This window comes from Dermacentor andersoni, chromosome 5, assembly GCF_023375885.2.
Source record: "Dermacentor andersoni chromosome 5, qqDerAnde1_hic_scaffold, whole genome shotgun sequence".
In the NCBI taxonomy this organism is placed as follows: domain Eukaryota; kingdom Metazoa; phylum Arthropoda; class Arachnida; order Ixodida; family Ixodidae; genus Dermacentor; species Dermacentor andersoni.
The window spans coordinates 185,010,514-185,028,969 of record NC_092818.1 but is presented as its reverse complement, the minus strand read 5'-3'; the positions used below and the strand labels follow the sequence as shown (position 1 = coordinate 185,028,969).

Sequence of the window (18,456 nt, the reverse complement as noted above, 5' to 3'; positions counted from 1 at the left end):
TAAACTGCCTGACTAGTATACTCGTTACTGTATGTATCTTGCATCTATGTATTTTGGCAGGGCACAGCAACGCTTAGTGATCACTGTTTAGTTAGTACATCAAATACACTAATCTAAGTCTAAATATGTGTGGCCGAGAATTGGTGCCGCAACAAAACCGGAATAAAGAGCGAAAGTTGATTAGAACGCATGTGCAATAAAGTATGAACTGATCTGTAAATACTTTCGTACGAATCTCACTCTGTGATGCAACATTGCTTTAGCAAGCTTTTTTTTTTTGTATTCTGCAGAATTCACGAACTGCTGCCGGAGAAGGGAGGAAATAAAAGTGAGCGAGTTCTCACAAATTATTATGATTGCTGAAGAAAGAAAAAGGTGTTACCAGGAAAGTAAAAAAAAAATCAATAAAATAATTCAATCCCTCACCATGAAGAGCTACCCTGGGTGGCAGGCAAACCTTCATTTCCTTAAAGGGACTTTAAAGAAAAATTATTTGGATCGAAGTCTTTTATCATCGTTTTCTGTATGCCAATATATCGATTGGTTGGATATAAAATGGCTGCACAAGCTCCCATTGCTGCCCCTAAACTTGAACCGCCTGCGCAAAAACGAACGAAATGACGCAATCTCTACGTGACCACCTTCTATGCAGCTCTGTGTGAATAAGTCAGTGCTAAAGTCACATGAGAGGTACCATAATGCACAAGAAGTGCCGCCACTCCAAATGTTTATTTTAGCATTTTTCTCGCTTACAAAATTTCTGTTCTCAATAAGAATGTCGAATTCGTTATTACAGAAGCCTAATCTTTCAGTCTAGTGAGAGTGCAAATTAATATTTTCCTTTATTGTCCCATTAACAGATAATTAATGTAACAAAATAAAGGCAACACGCACGCATACACACGCACGCACGCGCGCACACGCACACACTTGCACCTAACAAGTACATTATCCGTCTTGTTAATAATCTATGGCACTAAAATGGTGCTGATATAAGAAGATGCTGAAAAAAAAATAAACAAGAACGAGGAACCGCGTAACTGACAAAAAGCAGCAAGAAACTCGACCAAGAAGTCATCAAAGGGATTGATCAAGACACTAACTGCGCCATTTCAGTGGACTGGAGACACGCTGAAACACATCGAGTGGCGTACAAGTGCTTTGTTGAACGTTCTTTATACTTCCTAAATGTCCGACTGGTGCTGCGAAATCTCCTTCACAGAAATGAGAAAAATAGGTCACGCAGAACGTGTACTAGCACGCGGTAGACCAAACGAGAGTTTGTATGAATAAAAAAAATTCTTAAGTTCTCTGCAAAAAGCAATCTTCGATGCTGGAGAAACGGAAGAGATCGGATAAGTATGCAGAATTTTTAGAGAACGAAAACTTTTGCAAGCAACTGCACCATTAAGAATTAGGTAGGCCTGCGCTGGGACAACAGTTCTCAGTGACTGAACGGAGAGAAAAGTCACTGAGAGCGTGGTGAGAGTGGGAGAGGGGCCAAACAATAAGCGTGGAATGAACTGTCTTTGCTAACGACTTGTATCACGAGCTATTCATCATGGAGGAGGAAGCAGTCGCGCGACTTTGCTCTGCGGACCATCAGCTGTCCACAGATTGGCTTCTTTACACGCAGTTCGAGCTGCTCTCAGCGGCTAACCCTAAGGCAAGATGGGCATTGCGCTCCATGGGCCTGGCCGGATCACCTGAAGGGGACCACCGCGTTGAGTGGTCGCAAAGATCCTCGCGGGAGGCGATCGATGAACAAGTGCTCCGTACCATGCTGTTGGACCTCGGGCGAAAGTGCCCAAGATGCCGGCCACAAAGGCGAAAGTGGGTCAGCCTCTTAGAAGGCCCGTAGGACGTTGGAGCGTAATGCGATAGCCTACGCGGCTTCGAGAGCTGTTCGCACTTCAGCGCTAAACGCACGTTACTCTTCACGCTGACAATGGAGACGAATTAAGTAGCACACTTGACTCCTGCAGAAAGCCATCATTTGGGGAGTTCATTGAGCGTAAGGAACATTTTATGCTCTTAACAGAAGTGGAGAGACAGAGAAGAAACCGCAGAAAGGGGAACGGCCAGTAAGGTTAACCAGACGGAAACATGTGGTTGGCTACCCTACAGTGGAGAACGGGGGGAAGCGAAGGTAAAGAGATAGCAAACTAGAGATAATATATGAGAGGACGAATCATACATATCGCACACATTCAACTGGTTTTTTGGTAGCCTTCTCGTTATTTGACGGCAGGCTTTCAAAATAAACCAGTTGAATATGTGGTCTATTTGTGTCTCATCCTTATAAGGTATTGTCCACGTCAGTTTAGCGCATCAAAGATTGATTAATTCAGACTGATGGAACAACTACCAAAATCATTTTTTAATTTGATTGTTTATATGGTCGCGTATCTCTAGCATACTCTTTATTTGCAGGTAGAATGAGAAATTCGGAAGCGTTGAAACTTGCAGCACCTTCGTTTAGATGTAGGCCTTATTATTCTTCTCACATATATGGCGGTGAATCAACTGTGAATTTCTTTCTGTCCGACGGCCAATAGACGGAGTTATCTGCGCGTAATATTTTTAGCCCATTCGGAAAGAGCAATTAAGGCAGATAAATATATTTTATGGTCAAGACAACGACACAAAAATGTTTCGATCTAGCGTCGTGTGCGTCTCTCTCGTTTTTAAATAAACGGCGCCAGCCTGGGAAGGTGGGCCACCGAGGGGTGGGCTTTCTCGCACATAGGAAAAATGAGCCCCAGCTGCTAAGACAATAGCATGGAGAAATGTAGTGACAAAAAAAATGAAATGCAATTGAGCCTATTAGTACTTGAACTGCCACCTGTTGGGACATCTGAGATGTCAGTAATTAAAGAAAGAAAAAGGCGGAAGGCATCATGGGGAGAGGTGAGTGAACGTTCGCGCCGTTTGATGTCGCTGGCTGTGAGGCACCTAGAAATGGTCGTGAGTACGTGCTAGGCCCCTTCTAACTTGTTGTAGTGCGGGTGCAGTAAGACGGACATGTGAGGCATACGAGACAGCACTCAGTGATAATTTACAGCCGATTTATTTCTAATTTCTACAGGCATACTTATACCATTCAAAACGTCATAGGACACGTGTACAGTGTTTGTTAACTACAAACAAAATAACATAAAACACAAACGGATACCTTTGAGGCCACACTAAATTTGAAGAAGCGTTTAGTTTTAACGCGCGCGAAGATAGTCCAGTTCGTTTATTGACAATGACACTGAGGCTTTACTAACGCATGCGTCGCCAAAGCATGCTATGTTTCTAGCTTCCTTAAACAAGTACGTCATTTTCACTTGCTTCTGCCCATAGTAATTGTTTTTTCTGAGTTGACAGCTGTTTACCTGTGGCCAGTGGAGGGCAACAAAACCATCAGACGCCATACTTTTTACTTTGTGAATGTGCTTCCATGGTCTATCACTTATTCGTCGGTTGGTTTAACCGGTGTATTTATTTCCATAAGTGAGGGAAATGTGGTATACGATGGATCGTGGTGCATTTAATTATTTTGTTCTGATGCTTGCTTTCGCATGCTGCGCAAGTGCTTACTTCTGGCCTTGCCTTCCTCTAGAGGCTTACTAAGTATTCAGGCGCCTAAAAATGAGGGGAATGTTACGACTTTGAGCAAGCATTTTTAGCATCTACAAGAAAAGCATTTATGTAGAGGAAGAAGGCAACATTCCTCTTGTCAATGGTGGTGCTTGTACCATTCACTTGTTCATAACCTTTATCTTGAGTTCCCCTATGCCATCCTCTGGCGACTCACACGAGCACGTAGGGTAGAGTATTAAGCATGGCTAGACGCGCGACTTGTCATCCGGGAATATTGTGCACTAGATGCTGGCATGATTTCTTCGGTGCTTCACTGAAGCCCATCTTTACCATTTTCGTCCTTAGAAGCTTTGTATGCGTAGAATGAAATGACAAAGTGGTTTATTTGCGCTGATGGTTGTTAGCCCTAGGTAACCTGTAGAGGGTTAAGACAGTTCGCAATAGCAGTAAAAATGAAAGCATACACATTATCAGAACAATAAGATATGACAGCCAATAAACCTTTATTATTCGTCATTGTACAGAAAAATTTTTTTGACATTCGGCCCCTCAAGGTGTTAAAACTTGCGTTGTGTACGAATTTCATTTCATTTAATTTATTTCACCTTAAAGGCCCGAAGGCATTACATAAGGGGGGAGGGGGGCGTACAGAGTGTAATATACAATTCAACAAAAACTCAAAGAGAAGAAAACGCAGTGCAGAAGGTAGACAATCCAAGAGCGATGACAATATTACGAAGCGGGACAAAAGGAGCATCCTAAAAACGATATAGGACGAGTATATTCAGTTAGATTGCAACATATGATTGTTTGTATATTGCAGAAAGTTTGTCGCTTACTGCACGTGACTATATTATTGAGTAGGTTGTTCCATAATGTTATACGATTGGGAAAGAATGAGTTATTTATCGCAGAACTTCGGCCGTTGATTGGTGCTATAGGGTGGCTGTGGCATGTGCGGGATAAAGTTCGACGGTATGGTTGCAGGAGGACGGAGGGGAGGGTCGTGATTGAGGGTGATAGAAAAAAAATCATGGGATAAGGCACAGTCGGGAAACGATACGACGAGATTCAAGTGGCGCTAGATTCAGTGATTCCTTCAGTGCGGTGATGCTGGTATCGTTTGAGTCCTGGGAGCATATAAAACGGGCGGCGCGGTTTTGGATCATATCTAAATCGTTAGTAAGATAAGTTTGTGAGGGGTGCCAAATTGAACAAGCATACTCGAGTTTCGGTCACACGAAGATTTGATAAGCTAGGTTTTTTATGTCCAGTGATGCTAATTTCAACTTGCGGCGTATGTATCCTAGTATGCGTGAGGGTTCTGCGCAGATATTGAATATGGGTTGACCATGATAGCGACGATGACATATGCGCTCCGAGATTTTTGTATGACGATGTACGGCTAACCGGAAACGACTTGATCCTATAGGTGTAATGCGATGTGCTGATTTTGCGGTGAAAAACATCATTTTACATTTAGTAAGGTTTAATGGCATGAGTGATTTATCACACCAAGTTGCAATTAATCCTAGGTCATGTTGAAATGTAGTGCTGTCGTCTGGATTACGGATGGAAGAGTATAAAACGCAATCATCGGCAAAAAGTCTTAACTTGGTTAGTATGTTAGTGGGCAAGTCATTTATGTATAATAGGAAGAGAAGCCGGTAGAGACAGGCACCCTAGGGTACGCCTGACGTTACGCCCTGACGTTAAATATGCTTCTACTTGTCCGCATAACACGACCGCAGCGCTCCATCGGACACCATAGCTCTATCGGTAAGCGGCGTCTTCGTCTTGCAAGCGTCCCTTGAAATGTTCTCGTACTAGATGTCCTAGTTGGGGTCACATGTGCCGTGCAGTCAAGTACTTCCAGTTCTGAAAGGATTCATGATGACACAGTGCAGTGCAACAGGACGAGGACTGAGAAGCTAGTGCTGTTTGCGTGCGTGTGTATGTTTGCGAGGGGTGGGGGGAATTCGCTGTCCTCGTCCTGTGGCGCTGCACGGTGTTATCATGAATCCCCATCAACTTGCCCGCCAACGTGCCTTAGTCTGAAAGGATGCATCTGAAAGTGTGACGAAGAGCTGCAGATTAACCCCCATTGAAAATTGCGAATGGCCAAAGAGAGGCCAGCGGTCGTCCAACGCTGGTTGTTTTAGGCATAAATTCGACGACTATTGCTGTAGAAAAATACTTTGATTGTACGTATAAAAAAGTCGGACTGTATGGTTTTTGTCCTAAATCTGCATCTAAATACTACGAAACATTGAATTTTTATCTAAAGGAATGTTATCACTATTGTCTGCCCTCTGTCCGTCGTTTATAATACCTCGTACTTATAATAAACGAAAAAGGACGGAGGTAAACAAGTATATATAGATATATAATTTTACATTTTCGCCGATTTCATTTTCAAAAGATTTCATGAAACATTGGAAACAGTTTACATGTACTTAGGAAGTCCGTGGTTCAAAGACCATAGGCGTGATCAGCTGACTGATTAAAAAAGGAAAATGAAACTTGGCTGGCAAATAGGTTAATACCAATTAGAATAGCACAATGTATCGACAAAAAATAACATTCCATCACGAAGATCAGAAAAGAGAGAGGAACTATACATAAAATAAAAATTATTTCAGTTTATTCTCAATTTAATTCAGCTTAGCAGTTCAACAGGTGCGGAGTCTTTGACAGCAACGTCTAAGAAATTTCAAAAACAAATGCAAGAGAAAGTACAGTTTGTTTACCACATAATGTACTTTGTAAAAAAAAATGTGCTTCGCAAAAATTCCAGTTCTGTTAGGATCAGAATGTAAGTCTGCTGTAACGACGTCTGTTATGTGCTGCCTTTTCAGGAAAGGATGTGATCGAGAAAAAAACAAAACGAAAACGGTCCAGACGCCCTGACAGGCCTGACAGCCTCTCTTAGTAAAATAGTAAAAGTAACGGTAAAAAGAAACTTGTCAATACTACTTCGCAGGAATGAATTGAGCGGAACATTGTTGCCCATTGCAGTTACCAGGGAAGACTGCGCATAGTTCTGAAGGCACAGTAGTCCTTTGAGTGAAGTGACCCGTCTCCTGCAGTTGCATTGAAAAGGCACTGCCTGACATCAGCGCTTTCCAGGTTTTCTTTTCCTCGCGCTTTTGCTTGCGTTCTTTCTATCACCACGTACCCTACTTTCATAGAACCTGCGATAGGCACACGCATGCGAGCCGGGTAGACTACGTAGACCGGTCGAGTGAAGTTAAACACCAGTTTATGGCCCGATTTAAGCATGTCTATCTGGGTGAGTGCTATGTGATAGCATTCTTCTTCTCTCATCTTCTTCTTTTTATTATTATTATTATTATTACTATTTGTTTTGAAAACGTATGTACACATGGCAGGTAAAGTAAAATTAGGATCAGGCTGTCAACTGTCACCAGATAGGGGAGAGCACCTGCCTACGCTTCAGAAAGGAGGGGACAGAAACGTAGAAATGGAAGATACGAAGAAGGGGAGGAAAGAGAAAAGAAAGTGAAAGATTACAGCATACAAAGAGAATAATAAAATATCTGTTGGTACGTTCTGTAACACTTGGTAGGCCAGAAAACTTCGAAAGGGCATATTGCAAAATGATGTCTGGAGAAGGAAATAAAATCTCTGTGCTTGATCACGTGAGGCTGCTGCGCTTTGAGTGAAATCTTTCAACAAATGCGCTGAAATTGTTTTAAACACTGCAGGCTAAGTTGATAGAGTTCAGGAACGTCACTGAACGAGAAAGAAACAATAACATGCAAGTGGCAAGTGTCAGCTGAGAAGGTGATGCCCTGTTTTGAGAGTTCTTTTGAGTTCGGAACATGAGTGCTAAATATACCTGGCGTAAAACTCGAGGACATATTTCCGGAACTCTATCACAACTTTATTATATAGAGAGAAACAAGCTTTAATTGTATCCTGGAATGCTGGCCTGGCTGTGGACCTCAGATGCTACTCCAGGTGCTGGGTGATTATGACATATACAATGATTAACACTTTAAAGCGCGTACAATCACACACACACACATGCACACGCACACGCACACACACACACACACGCACGCACGCAGGCACGCGCACACACACACACACGCACGCACGCAGGCACGCGCACATACACACGCACGCACGCACACACAAACACACACACACACGTACTCATACACACACACACGTACTCATACATACACACACGTACTCATACACACTTACTCATACACACACACGTACTCATACACAAATATACACTACAGAGATATTTACAAAGTTTCGTTAAGGCTCGCGGCCCGCAAGAACATCAGCAGCGCCTTCGTGGAGTGTAACGCACAGGTGACGCTTTGCCATGGGCCGAGAGTGTGCTGTAGTGACAAGCTGGAGTCCCGTTGAAGGTGCAGTGACGCATTCAGAAACTCTCTCTTTCTGGCGCATAGCGGTAGCAGTCGCACAGAACATGTCGCACGTCTTCAGAGACGTTAAATTCAGAGCACATTGGCGAGTCCGTGAGTATAATTTTACACCTGAAATAGGTTGTGCAGGCCACGTTGAGTCTTATGCGGTAAAGGCATGCTTGGCCTTGTTTGTTGAGAGCTCGCCGCATGTAAAATTCGCACGAGGGATCTCTTTGTTTAGAAGTCCGTACAGGCATCTGTCCAGAGGAATCGCTGGAGGCGCCAAGCGTGTGCGGATACCAGTGTCGCCGCGTCTTTCCTCGAGAAAGAGATCTGGACCATTTCTCCCGAAGTGCTGTGTCCAGCTTAGGTAGCGTGAATCTACACATCAATGACAGATGATGCGGGCGTAACGGATCCACCAGTGTAAATAGGACGGTGAGCCCTGTAGCTGCTGTTAACATGCTCTAGAGCAAAGTATGTCTGGGCTGGACCAGCAGTGTTTCTCTTGTTCTTGAACAGGCACGAAAGTGACAATGGACCAAGAAGGAATTTTCTACCGTGGTTCCGTCAGCATTGGAGGGATTTGATAATTCAGCGGGAGCAAGCTCCGCACCACAGGACCGCTGTCGGTATCACGCGGATAACCCGACACTCTGGCGGCAAAGCGCACGTGTACTCGAAGAAACCCTTGCTGCAGAAGCACTGAAACCGATAGGCGTCTGCTTTCTGAAAGGGTTCCTAAACGATGTGTATTTCAGTTGGCCGAGGCACATGTTGCTTATATGTTGGTTTGTAAAATGCCCTGTAGTATACGAAGGCTGTGTCGCAGGAGACCTTCATAGAGGGCCGTATGCATGCGTAGCAGAAAACTTACGGAGCAGCCCCCACTGTTGCTTGATAGCATACGGAAGGTGCTCGCGTATGACACAATTTATTTCTTTTAGTATTCGAATATGGAGGGTCCATCTCATTAGTCTGTCGATTGTCACATCGAGTAACTTGTGACTTGACATGTACCGAATGAGAGAATGTGCAACCTTTAACGTGTAGCACGAGACATCGCACCTAATGAAAGCAATGGCGGCACACTTTTCCGGTAACACAGTAAGACCTCTTGCAAACAGAAAATTTCCTATAGGATTCCTTCTACAATCTTGCTCGTAGGGCACGTCTGTTGCGACCACAGCTCCGTATGCAGATGTCATCTGCATATAGATTTCAACCGACGTGGGAATGCGCTTCTCCAGTCCAATAAGAGAGATGTTATATAAGGTCGAGCTTAAAACACCGCCCTGGGGAACTCCTCGATGGAATGTGTGTGGAGCTGTGTCAGCTTCTTTTGTGGACATGTAGACTGACCGATCGGTGAGGTAGGCTGACATCCATTGGTACATATGACCACCAACTCCGACTGACTTCAAAAAGTCTGAAATAGCCTCGTGAGTTACATTATCGAACGCTACCTCGATGTCCAGGAATACGCCGATAGCTATGTTGCGCGCAGCTGTGTTGAATTTTGCGCAGTTAAAAAGGCTGATCACGTTACCTATGCTGCTGCGGCCCTTTCTGAATCCTGACATTTGCCGAGGGTAGACATTCACGTTCCTCAGCAACCAGTCCATGCGCGTCAATACCATCTTCTCAATGAGCTTATCCACGCAACTAAGAACAGCAATCGGACGATAGGAAGTTATATCTGTCGGAGACTTGCCAAGTTTATATTATCGGAAGCATTAGGCAACCAAAAAACTACAAAGTGAGGACTATATCGGCAGATTAAAAAGTGGTTCAATTAGGGCATCAGCAAAAGAAATGGAGAGTAACAACTGTGGGATTACACATCTGCACCTTAGGGAAAAAAACTTAACCGATTACAATTACAATTACTTGATTAAAATCGTAATTCACTACAGTGACCAATGACTGCTCCATGAAAGTAAATGATTATATACTAGAAAGTAATCGATTATCCTTCGTTACTTTCCTCGTTTTTCTTAGCTCCTTGTTCACTAGGCTTTCCTTCCATTTGTTTGTCATTGCACTAATGCAGCTGGCCTGGCTCTGTCAGTGAGTACTATGGAGCCCTTCACACGTCTTTCATAGTGAACGTTGCCGGGTTTCATCACTGTGGGAGCTGTGTGGCTGTTCCGTCGCCGAATAGGCCAACCAGTCGCAGCGAAGCAAGCGTGCCGTGCGCGCCGCTGGGTTCCTTGTACTACCAGCAGATGACGCTCGCCTCCACGCATATACGATTTTCTGGCGGCAAAGTAGTTGGGAAAGATGTTGGGAAAATAATTATGTAGTTGGGAAAGAGAGCAAGGAGCGCGAAATGGCCAGTCCAAATTTGAACGCTGAACAAAGGAAATATAGTCACTAGAGTCGAGGAAGAACTTGACAAATGGCCAAGTAAAGAGTGGGAATATGGTGAGCTTCTAAGTGTAATAACGACAGAAATACGGAAAGAGAAATAACATGTTCGTTAGAAAGGAAGAAAGAAACCGAAAAGCTGGTGGAACAGGGCGATACGAGAAGCGATCGCCGAACGACCGAAAGCATCTCGAGAGCACAGGCAGGCAAAAATGGCTCAGTTGCCGCAGGATGAAGTAACCAATAAGTGGGAAATATACCGGGAGAAAAAGTCTATGGTTCAAATACTGCTGCAAGCAAAATTAAAAGGTGAAAGTCAACGCTGCTTGTCAGAAATACGTGAGAAAAATAAGGCCGCACCTAGAATATTCTGGAACCACATAAAATTATTAGGCAGGATGTCAACAACAATACAACATATCCTAGACGAAATTGAAAACAGACTGGAAGGAGAAGCGGCAATAAATTACACCCGAAAAATAACAGTCGAATCTTTCCAAGGCAATGACGAGGTTGTCTTTGAAGAAAAAAACAGCATAAAAAAAAAACCTAAGTGGTAAAGGAGCTGGTGCTGACAAATTTCTACTGGAAGAAAGCGGAAGAGAAAATTCCTAAGCGCACAGCCACGGGGTTAGACGATGTTCCCGTTAGGCTGATTAATGAATTAGGACCAAAACTAAGGAAGCTCTGGTGAAAGCAGTGAAAAAACTTTAAAAGATAGACGAATACCAGACAGTTGGCGACAAAGTAGAATGAATTTAATTTATAAAGGTAAGGGAGAGAAAGATAAAATTCACTCGTATAGACCGTTGTCCATTACATCGGTAATATACAGGGTAGCAATGCAGGAAATCAAATTAAAGCTTCAAGCATGGGCAGAGAATATTGGTATTTTGGGAGAACTTCAGAATGGCTTCAGAATAGGTAGGCGTTTAGATGATAACTTATTTGTTCTTACTCAGTGTATTCAAATACCAAAAGTAGAAGGCAGACCGTTATATGTGGTCTTTTTAGACATTACAGGAGCCTATCACAACGTAGACCGCAACATTTTGTGAGATATTCTGGAAGGGGAAGGCTTAGGTGACGATTGTCTACAGCTTTTGAGAGATATTTACCTAGAAAATACCGTTTACGTGGAATGGGAAGGGATGAGCAGCGAGGAGAAAGTTCATATCAACAAGGGACTGAGGCAGGGCTGCCTTTTATCCCCGCTGCTGTTTATGATGTACATGGTGAGGATGGAGAGGGCGCTAGAAGGAAGTAATATCGGGTTTAATCTCTCATACAAACAGGCGGGTACAGTAATAGAGCAGCAGCTCCCAGGTTTATTTTATGCGGGCGACATTGTGTAGCTAGCTAACAAGCAAAGTGATTTGCAACATCTGGCTAATATCTGTGGACAGGAAGGCAACAATTTAGGTTTGAAGTTTAGTGTTAGGAAATCAGGTGTTATGGTATTCAATGAAAACAGTTAACAGACAGTGGAGATACAGGGCCAGGAAATACCTCGGGTAACAGAATATAAATACCTTGGTATATGGATAAACAAAAGCAATAGATATATGGAAACATGGAAGAACAATAACCGTAAAGGTGATGAGAAATGCAGCCATAATGAAGCACATAGCGCTGTGGGGATACAATAAGTACGAGGTCCTCCAAGGTATGTGGAAAGGTGTAATGGTTCCAGGACTTACTTTTGGAAATGTGGTTGTTTGCTTTAAATCAGGGGCACAATCAGGACTCGAAGGGAACCAAAGGTCAGTGGGTCGCCTCGCATTGGGCGCTCACAAGACTACAAATGAAGCTGTGCAGGGTGATATGGGCTGTCCTAGTTTTGAAGTGAGGGAAGCTCGCAGTAAAATTGAGTATGAACAACGGCTGAGGAATATGGAAGAAAGAAAATGGGCAGGGAGAGTGTTCAGGTATCTGTACAAGAAAAACATTGATTCACAGTGGAGAAAAAGAACTAGGAAGCTCACCAGCAAGTATGCGGCCTGAAGGGTGGGCAACACAGCAACAAAGAAGGTCAAGCCGAAAGTCAGAGAGGCTGAAATAATCTCATGGGTGGCGGCAATGGAAAAGAAACCTGCCATGAGTAACTACTTAAGAGGAAAAAACGAAATCAGGAAAGAAACAATTTATGATAACTCAAAGGGAAGCTCATTACTTTTCGAAGCGAGATCGGGATGCCTTAGAACACGCACCTATAAAGCGAGATATAAGACGGAAGAAGATGCATGTGCTTGCTGCGGTAAAGCTAGGGAAACTATGCAGCATGTTCTATTAGAATGTGAAGACGTCTACTCAACGGTTGATTTAGGCACCACTGGCTTCCTTGAAGTCCTTGGGTTCAGCGAGAGCAGTGGTAAAGTAAACATGTCAGCAATAGGCATTAGTAAGAGACGATTGGAGGATTGGTGGAAGAAAAGTAGGGAAATGACAAAAAACGGAGGCACACAAAAGCACTGTTCGCAATAGGGGATCAGAAAATTTGGTTGTGGTAGTTCAGTGTTTTTATGTTTTTTTTATTGTTTAACCTAGTTAGGACATTAGGCAGTATAATAGCAAGAGTTTGGTGGCTCAACCCACCACCCCGTTCCAAAGGGGACGCTCATAACATCAATCGATCCATCCATCCATCCATTCACACGGAAACGGCGGCGTCGGCGGTGCGGGAAAAGAAAAAAAGATCCAGAAAGCTTGCCTTAACGCATCTGCGGCTGTATGGTAATGACAAAGTAAACGCTTCTTGCGGATAGAGCGCATTCGAATTTCGCTACTTACGTATGCTCATGCGGCCTCTGAAACCATTATGCATCCGCCGTACTAGCTAGCAGTCAGCAGCTCCGCTAACAAAACACTCGGTGTAACTTGCGCGCGCGCGCGCGCGCGCGCGTGTGTGTGTGTGTGTGTGTGTGTGTGTGTGTGTGTGTGTGTGTGTGTGTGTGTGTGTGTGTGTGTGTGTGTGTGTGTGTGTGTGTGTGTGTGTGTGTGTGTGTGTGTGTGTGTGCGTGTGTGTGTGTGTGTGCGTGTGCGTGTGCGTGTGTGTGTGTGTGTGTGTGCGTGTGTGTGTGTGTGTGTGTGTGTGTGCGCGTGCGCGTGTGTGTGCGCGTGCGCGTGTGTGTGCGCGTGCGCGTGTGCGTGTGTGTGCGCGTGTGTGTGCGCGTGCGCGTGTGTGTGTGTGTGTGCGTGTGTGCGTGTGTGTGTGTGTACTCGTGTTTCTTTTATGCACTCACACAAAGCTTCGCTGCATATTGATTCGAACTCGTTGGGTCTGTTGGATATTTGACCTACTTTAACAAGTTTTAACATTTTTTTCCGTTAGCCCTCCCCGTGAACTTAATGGACAAATTAATGAATTCAAACAGCAGTGACACTGAAATCTCTCTCAGTGTGCTCGCTGGAGAGAAAGGTGGTTTTATTATGCACAAAACCTTCTAACGTATCAGCACGGGACCGGAAAATTAGTGAACAAATGTCGTGAAATATCCAGTAACAATGAAACAACGGAAGTATAAGCTCACTGAACGTGAACGTTCTGACCTGGGTGTGCTCGTTCCACATATGAATGTGAAATCACTGGGTGGTGGGGCACGCGATGTTGCTAATACAGGCCTCGCCATTTACTGTTAAGATGGAGAAACAAACACTGAGCGTCGGGTTTGACTGTCTAAACATGCCAATGGGTAAGGCTGCTACGTAGCTCGATCGCAGGCGTTCTACTATGGTTTACACCAAATTCTAGTGTGGAAAGCTGCGTCACTGGTTACAGCTTGTCTTGTAAGTGAAGTAATTGGTTACTGAAAGACATGGTTGGATTACTGCGAACGTTACCCATTAAAATATAATGAAATAATTAAAACACAAACAAGAACTGTTGTTCATTACAAGTAATTAATTGCATGTAATTTTTACGTACGAGACTGCTCGGATGCACTTAGAGTAGGTTGTTCAACGACCAAACAGCTATCTCAGGCACTGTACTTCAGAAAATGATTGCAAGTTCAGTAGCTTTAACATGAAAGTGTATGAAGCTAAACTAGCATGTCTGACTGATTTACATTATGTTTGTGTAAGTAAACACGCCTGAGAACTTACCCTTCTCGTGCAGTTTTCTACAACAATAGCTAAGAACATGGTAAAGCTATCGGCGCACCTTCCTCAACGTCACATTTGTTAGACTTTAGTCCGCTTGTCGAGTTCCAGCGGAAAGCGTTGCTCCATCGTAGGCACATTTCTTCGCGTCAAACATGCCCACTGTCGCTCATTCTATTTACCGCAACCTTGCCATTTGCATCTGTAAGCTCTTGGTAGTTGCAAAACTGTAGAGCTGTATTGAAATTACTAGGGTTTAGATGTAATTACGCTGCCTTCTCGCGTTTCATGGTGCCTTATGGGACTATACCCTCAATTCTATTCTGAAGGCAGAAACATTTGCTAATGAGAGACAGACATGTATGGCAAGAAGCAACATAAACTCGAGCGAGAACAATTAAGACGGCTGATCTCCTGGAAGGTCTGACTGAACTATATCTATATATATTTGTACTTTTTCTATATTTTAGGTCTATACCATGACTTAATTACGTCTGAAATAAGTTTTCTGCGTTCGTGTTACCAGCGGACAGCCGTCGGTGCTTTGTTCATACTTAGCGCTTGTGGCTCGTCTCCTTTATCACTGTCCAGTTTATGCACGAGTTGATTAGGTTAAATTAGTTCTAACGCACACTTCTTGCGTGTCCGGTTTGAGTACGCATACCCATAACTTCAAAATTAATAGGGTATAATTAAAATATCTACAGTAAAATATTTTCTTTAGAATCTGGTTTATGCTTCGCTATGTGAGGGCTATTTTGGACAACGTCAAAATCTCCGTTGTGGTCAAATTCGCCATCTTGTCATCTTTTATTGGTTCAGAAGGTTGTGATCTGGCAGAAAGGCCACTATGGCGGAGTTCGAGAAAATGACGGAATTTGAGAGTGGCTGGAGCAAGCACTTCATCTTTAGAAGTTACAGTAGCTTTGTGCCCACACCACCAGTTAGCTTGTCGGCCGTGGTGGTGGTTAAGAGCTTAAGAAAGGGGGTGTGTGAAATGCCCTGGCTGCGATACCGAAACTGAAGTGAGCTGCGGCTGTTGATAATAATGAAGGGGCAGTCCAACATCGACCAAAAAAGCCTGGATCGCTCTAACTCGGGTGCAATAAATAATATTAAATACTATTTTTCCTAGGCGGAATAAACTGCCATAACACTTTCTCTAGCTGTTACAATAAGAAACTCGTGAGTTGAATTCCAATAGCAATGCACTTATAATAACTATAAGTATTATAATTGGAAGGCGTGTTGCTGTCGAGGCTGTGTTAGAATCGAATGAGTACGGTATATTACACCGTCGTACGAAGTCTCCATCAGCTGCTTTGAATGTCACATTCAGAAAGCGCTGTGAAGGGGTTCTGTGTCCATAGTAGGGTTTCAGATAAGTTACGATTACTTAAGAGAAAGCGGTTATATTCGTTGTTGGGTTAATTGGAACACACTTCTCGAAACTTAGTGTTGATGTGCTGAAACAAGCAAAGCCATGTCGTTGATCTTATTGCCATGAGAAAATCAAGATTATTATTTCGCCATCCGTGAACTCGTAAATAAGAGCTTTGTTACCTAATACATTAGTTGACAAAAAGCTCTTCTATTCACGTAACAATATAGAACCTAAGTTATACACCTTATCAAGAAACTTACAACCGTTCTTGACACGTTGGAGAAATTGCAAGATTGGTTCTAACTCACGGTGTCTTTAGAGAACAAACTAGTAGCACAGCAGATGAGCCATGCAGTGTCATCTATGACTTATGATTTCGACAGCGCTCCACTGGACATTGGCTGAGGAAAAGAAAAGTAACACTTTCAAAAGTTATGCATTTTTAGCAAGAAGGTTGCCTTTTTGATGGTTATGTTTGATTATGCCGAGGGGCTGGGTGAAAATCGTATGGCTATTATGTTTTTTTAAGGAAGCTTTAAGAACTCATCCCTACTTTCTCTCCAGTTCAATCGATGATTTCTTGCACTCGTCAAAGCTCCTACACACTTTACTCACCAGAACATCGACCACGGAACAGCACATCATCTTCCCTGACGCCTCTCTTACAGATGACGCAGAAATAGCGCGTCTACCTTTTTATATCTCTGATGATATACTGGGTCGCTTTTGAAGGGCTAGAACCTAGCATAACGTTGTTTCCAGCGTTACTGGGACGTTCTGGAAACCAGAAACCAAAGGCTAAAACATCTTCAGATGCGGACCACATCGGAGCACTGTATCTGCATGCGTATAGATAAACGTATTAATAAACTTCAGCCAATCCACTATATCATATCCTAAATGCTTCCTCTATGGATAACGTGCGCAGTCTTTATGCTTCAAAATAAAGAGAATTTTCGTTATGACTTTCGCCATGAATCGTCGCAAGCTGTTGCTGCTCTGAAATAGTTGGCGAGCTCAACTTAAAGGGTGCTGTTAAAGTATTTTCTCCCAATAAAACTTTCAGAAAGAATAATACTAAACTTATTATTGGAATCCTCGTCTCGTCTTGCTTTATTAATGCCGCGAAACACGGAAAGTCGATTATCAGTGAAAGAAGACGTACGTTTTGAGAAATCTGAAGCGTCATGTTCATCCTCTATCCTGTTTGCGTACTTGTAGTCTTTTTCTCTTTATCTTATTTTGGCTTCAAAACTGATTGTCTTGTCATTGCGTTTTGCACCTACACATAACGCTTCCCTGTTTTGCAGTTTTGAAGTTTTCTTCTATTTATGGTGGTTAATAGGGCGGGATCCCTAGTAATAGAACGAAGTTTGCGCAGAGTTGGTACTGAGCGCGGCAACGAATCACCTTAAGCAATTGAGTTATGTTTGTGTTGATGTGGGTCTTCACATAGCTCGTCTCTGCGCTTCTTAGCCAGAGTTCTCCAATTTCTCTAAGCACTTACGCTAGGTGAAACTATACTTCAAATGACACATTTGGAAAGGTTCATCATACCACGCTAATGACAATCGGACTGCACCTTGCTATGTCCACTAAATGTGCGCTCATGGACAGGCACACCAAGCATACAACGTTTGGTACCGAGTGGTGTGCCTGTGGCGTGAGTTTGTCGAGTGGCAGCCTTTCCCTATCAACGTTTTTCAAGTGGTCGCACTTTCCCACCAGCGAGGTTGCCGTAATATTTGAAAGTGAGAGCGGACACGCACAAATTTTGTCCTTCAGCCAGGCGCGTCGACTCGGTCCACTTTTAGTTATGCGTGTTTCAGATCTTGCGCTTATTGGGGCGTGTTTTCATTCCTATAAACACGGGGCACCTCTGTCACACTGGAGGTGGTCATAAGAGATGTGACGACAGGCTTGTCTCGGAGAAGGCAGTCCTAGAAATGCGGTCTGTGCAGTTGTCACACCGCAGTCGGTGAAGGCTGTCTTGAAGTTTCAGCGTTCGAGTGTCCTATAGAGGGAACATAGTTCTTACGGACGTTCCCTACCTCCTCTATTTTTTTTCAGTATCCTTGCTTTATCTCTCCGCTATTCTTTCCGTCTTTCACTTCCCTCTACTCTTCCTCCAGTGCAGGATCGCAAATCAGAATTTCTTCCGGTTAACCTTCCTTGCTTTCCCACACAATTTCTTTCTATGGCTGTGAAGTATCGAACGCACATTACGACATAGCAGCGGAGGAAGTTACCGCGAGCGAGTGAGAGGAGAAATGCTCAGCCAAAATGCATACACTTAGCGCGGGCTCCATCAGCGCGCGCGGATGTCAGTCACGCAGAAAAACAATGCAGGAACACATTGAGTCGTCCATAAAATAATTAGAAAATTGCTATCTTCAGATACACTTGAGTTCTTTCTACTTATAATGAACGGGGCCGAATAACTTATCCCGCGCTGCTGTGCAATTGTCCGCCCATGGTCTAGAATACAGCAAGGAAGTCGATGATGCGATAGATGAGCACAGGGCGATGCTAGGTCGTTTTATTTTGCTCGAAGTAAAATAAAAACAAAGCTTACTATGAGAACTATGAACCACAACCCAA

At 43.6% G+C, this 18,456-nt stretch overlaps 1 protein-coding gene across 4 annotated transcripts in view; it reads left to right on the top strand.

Annotated features, from left to right (window-relative positions):
* Positions 1 to 18,456, top strand: part of LOC140218635 (uncharacterized) — a 505,865-nt gene that overhangs the window by 168,905 nt on the left and 318,504 nt on the right. The gene's annotated exons all lie outside the window — the stretch shown is intronic.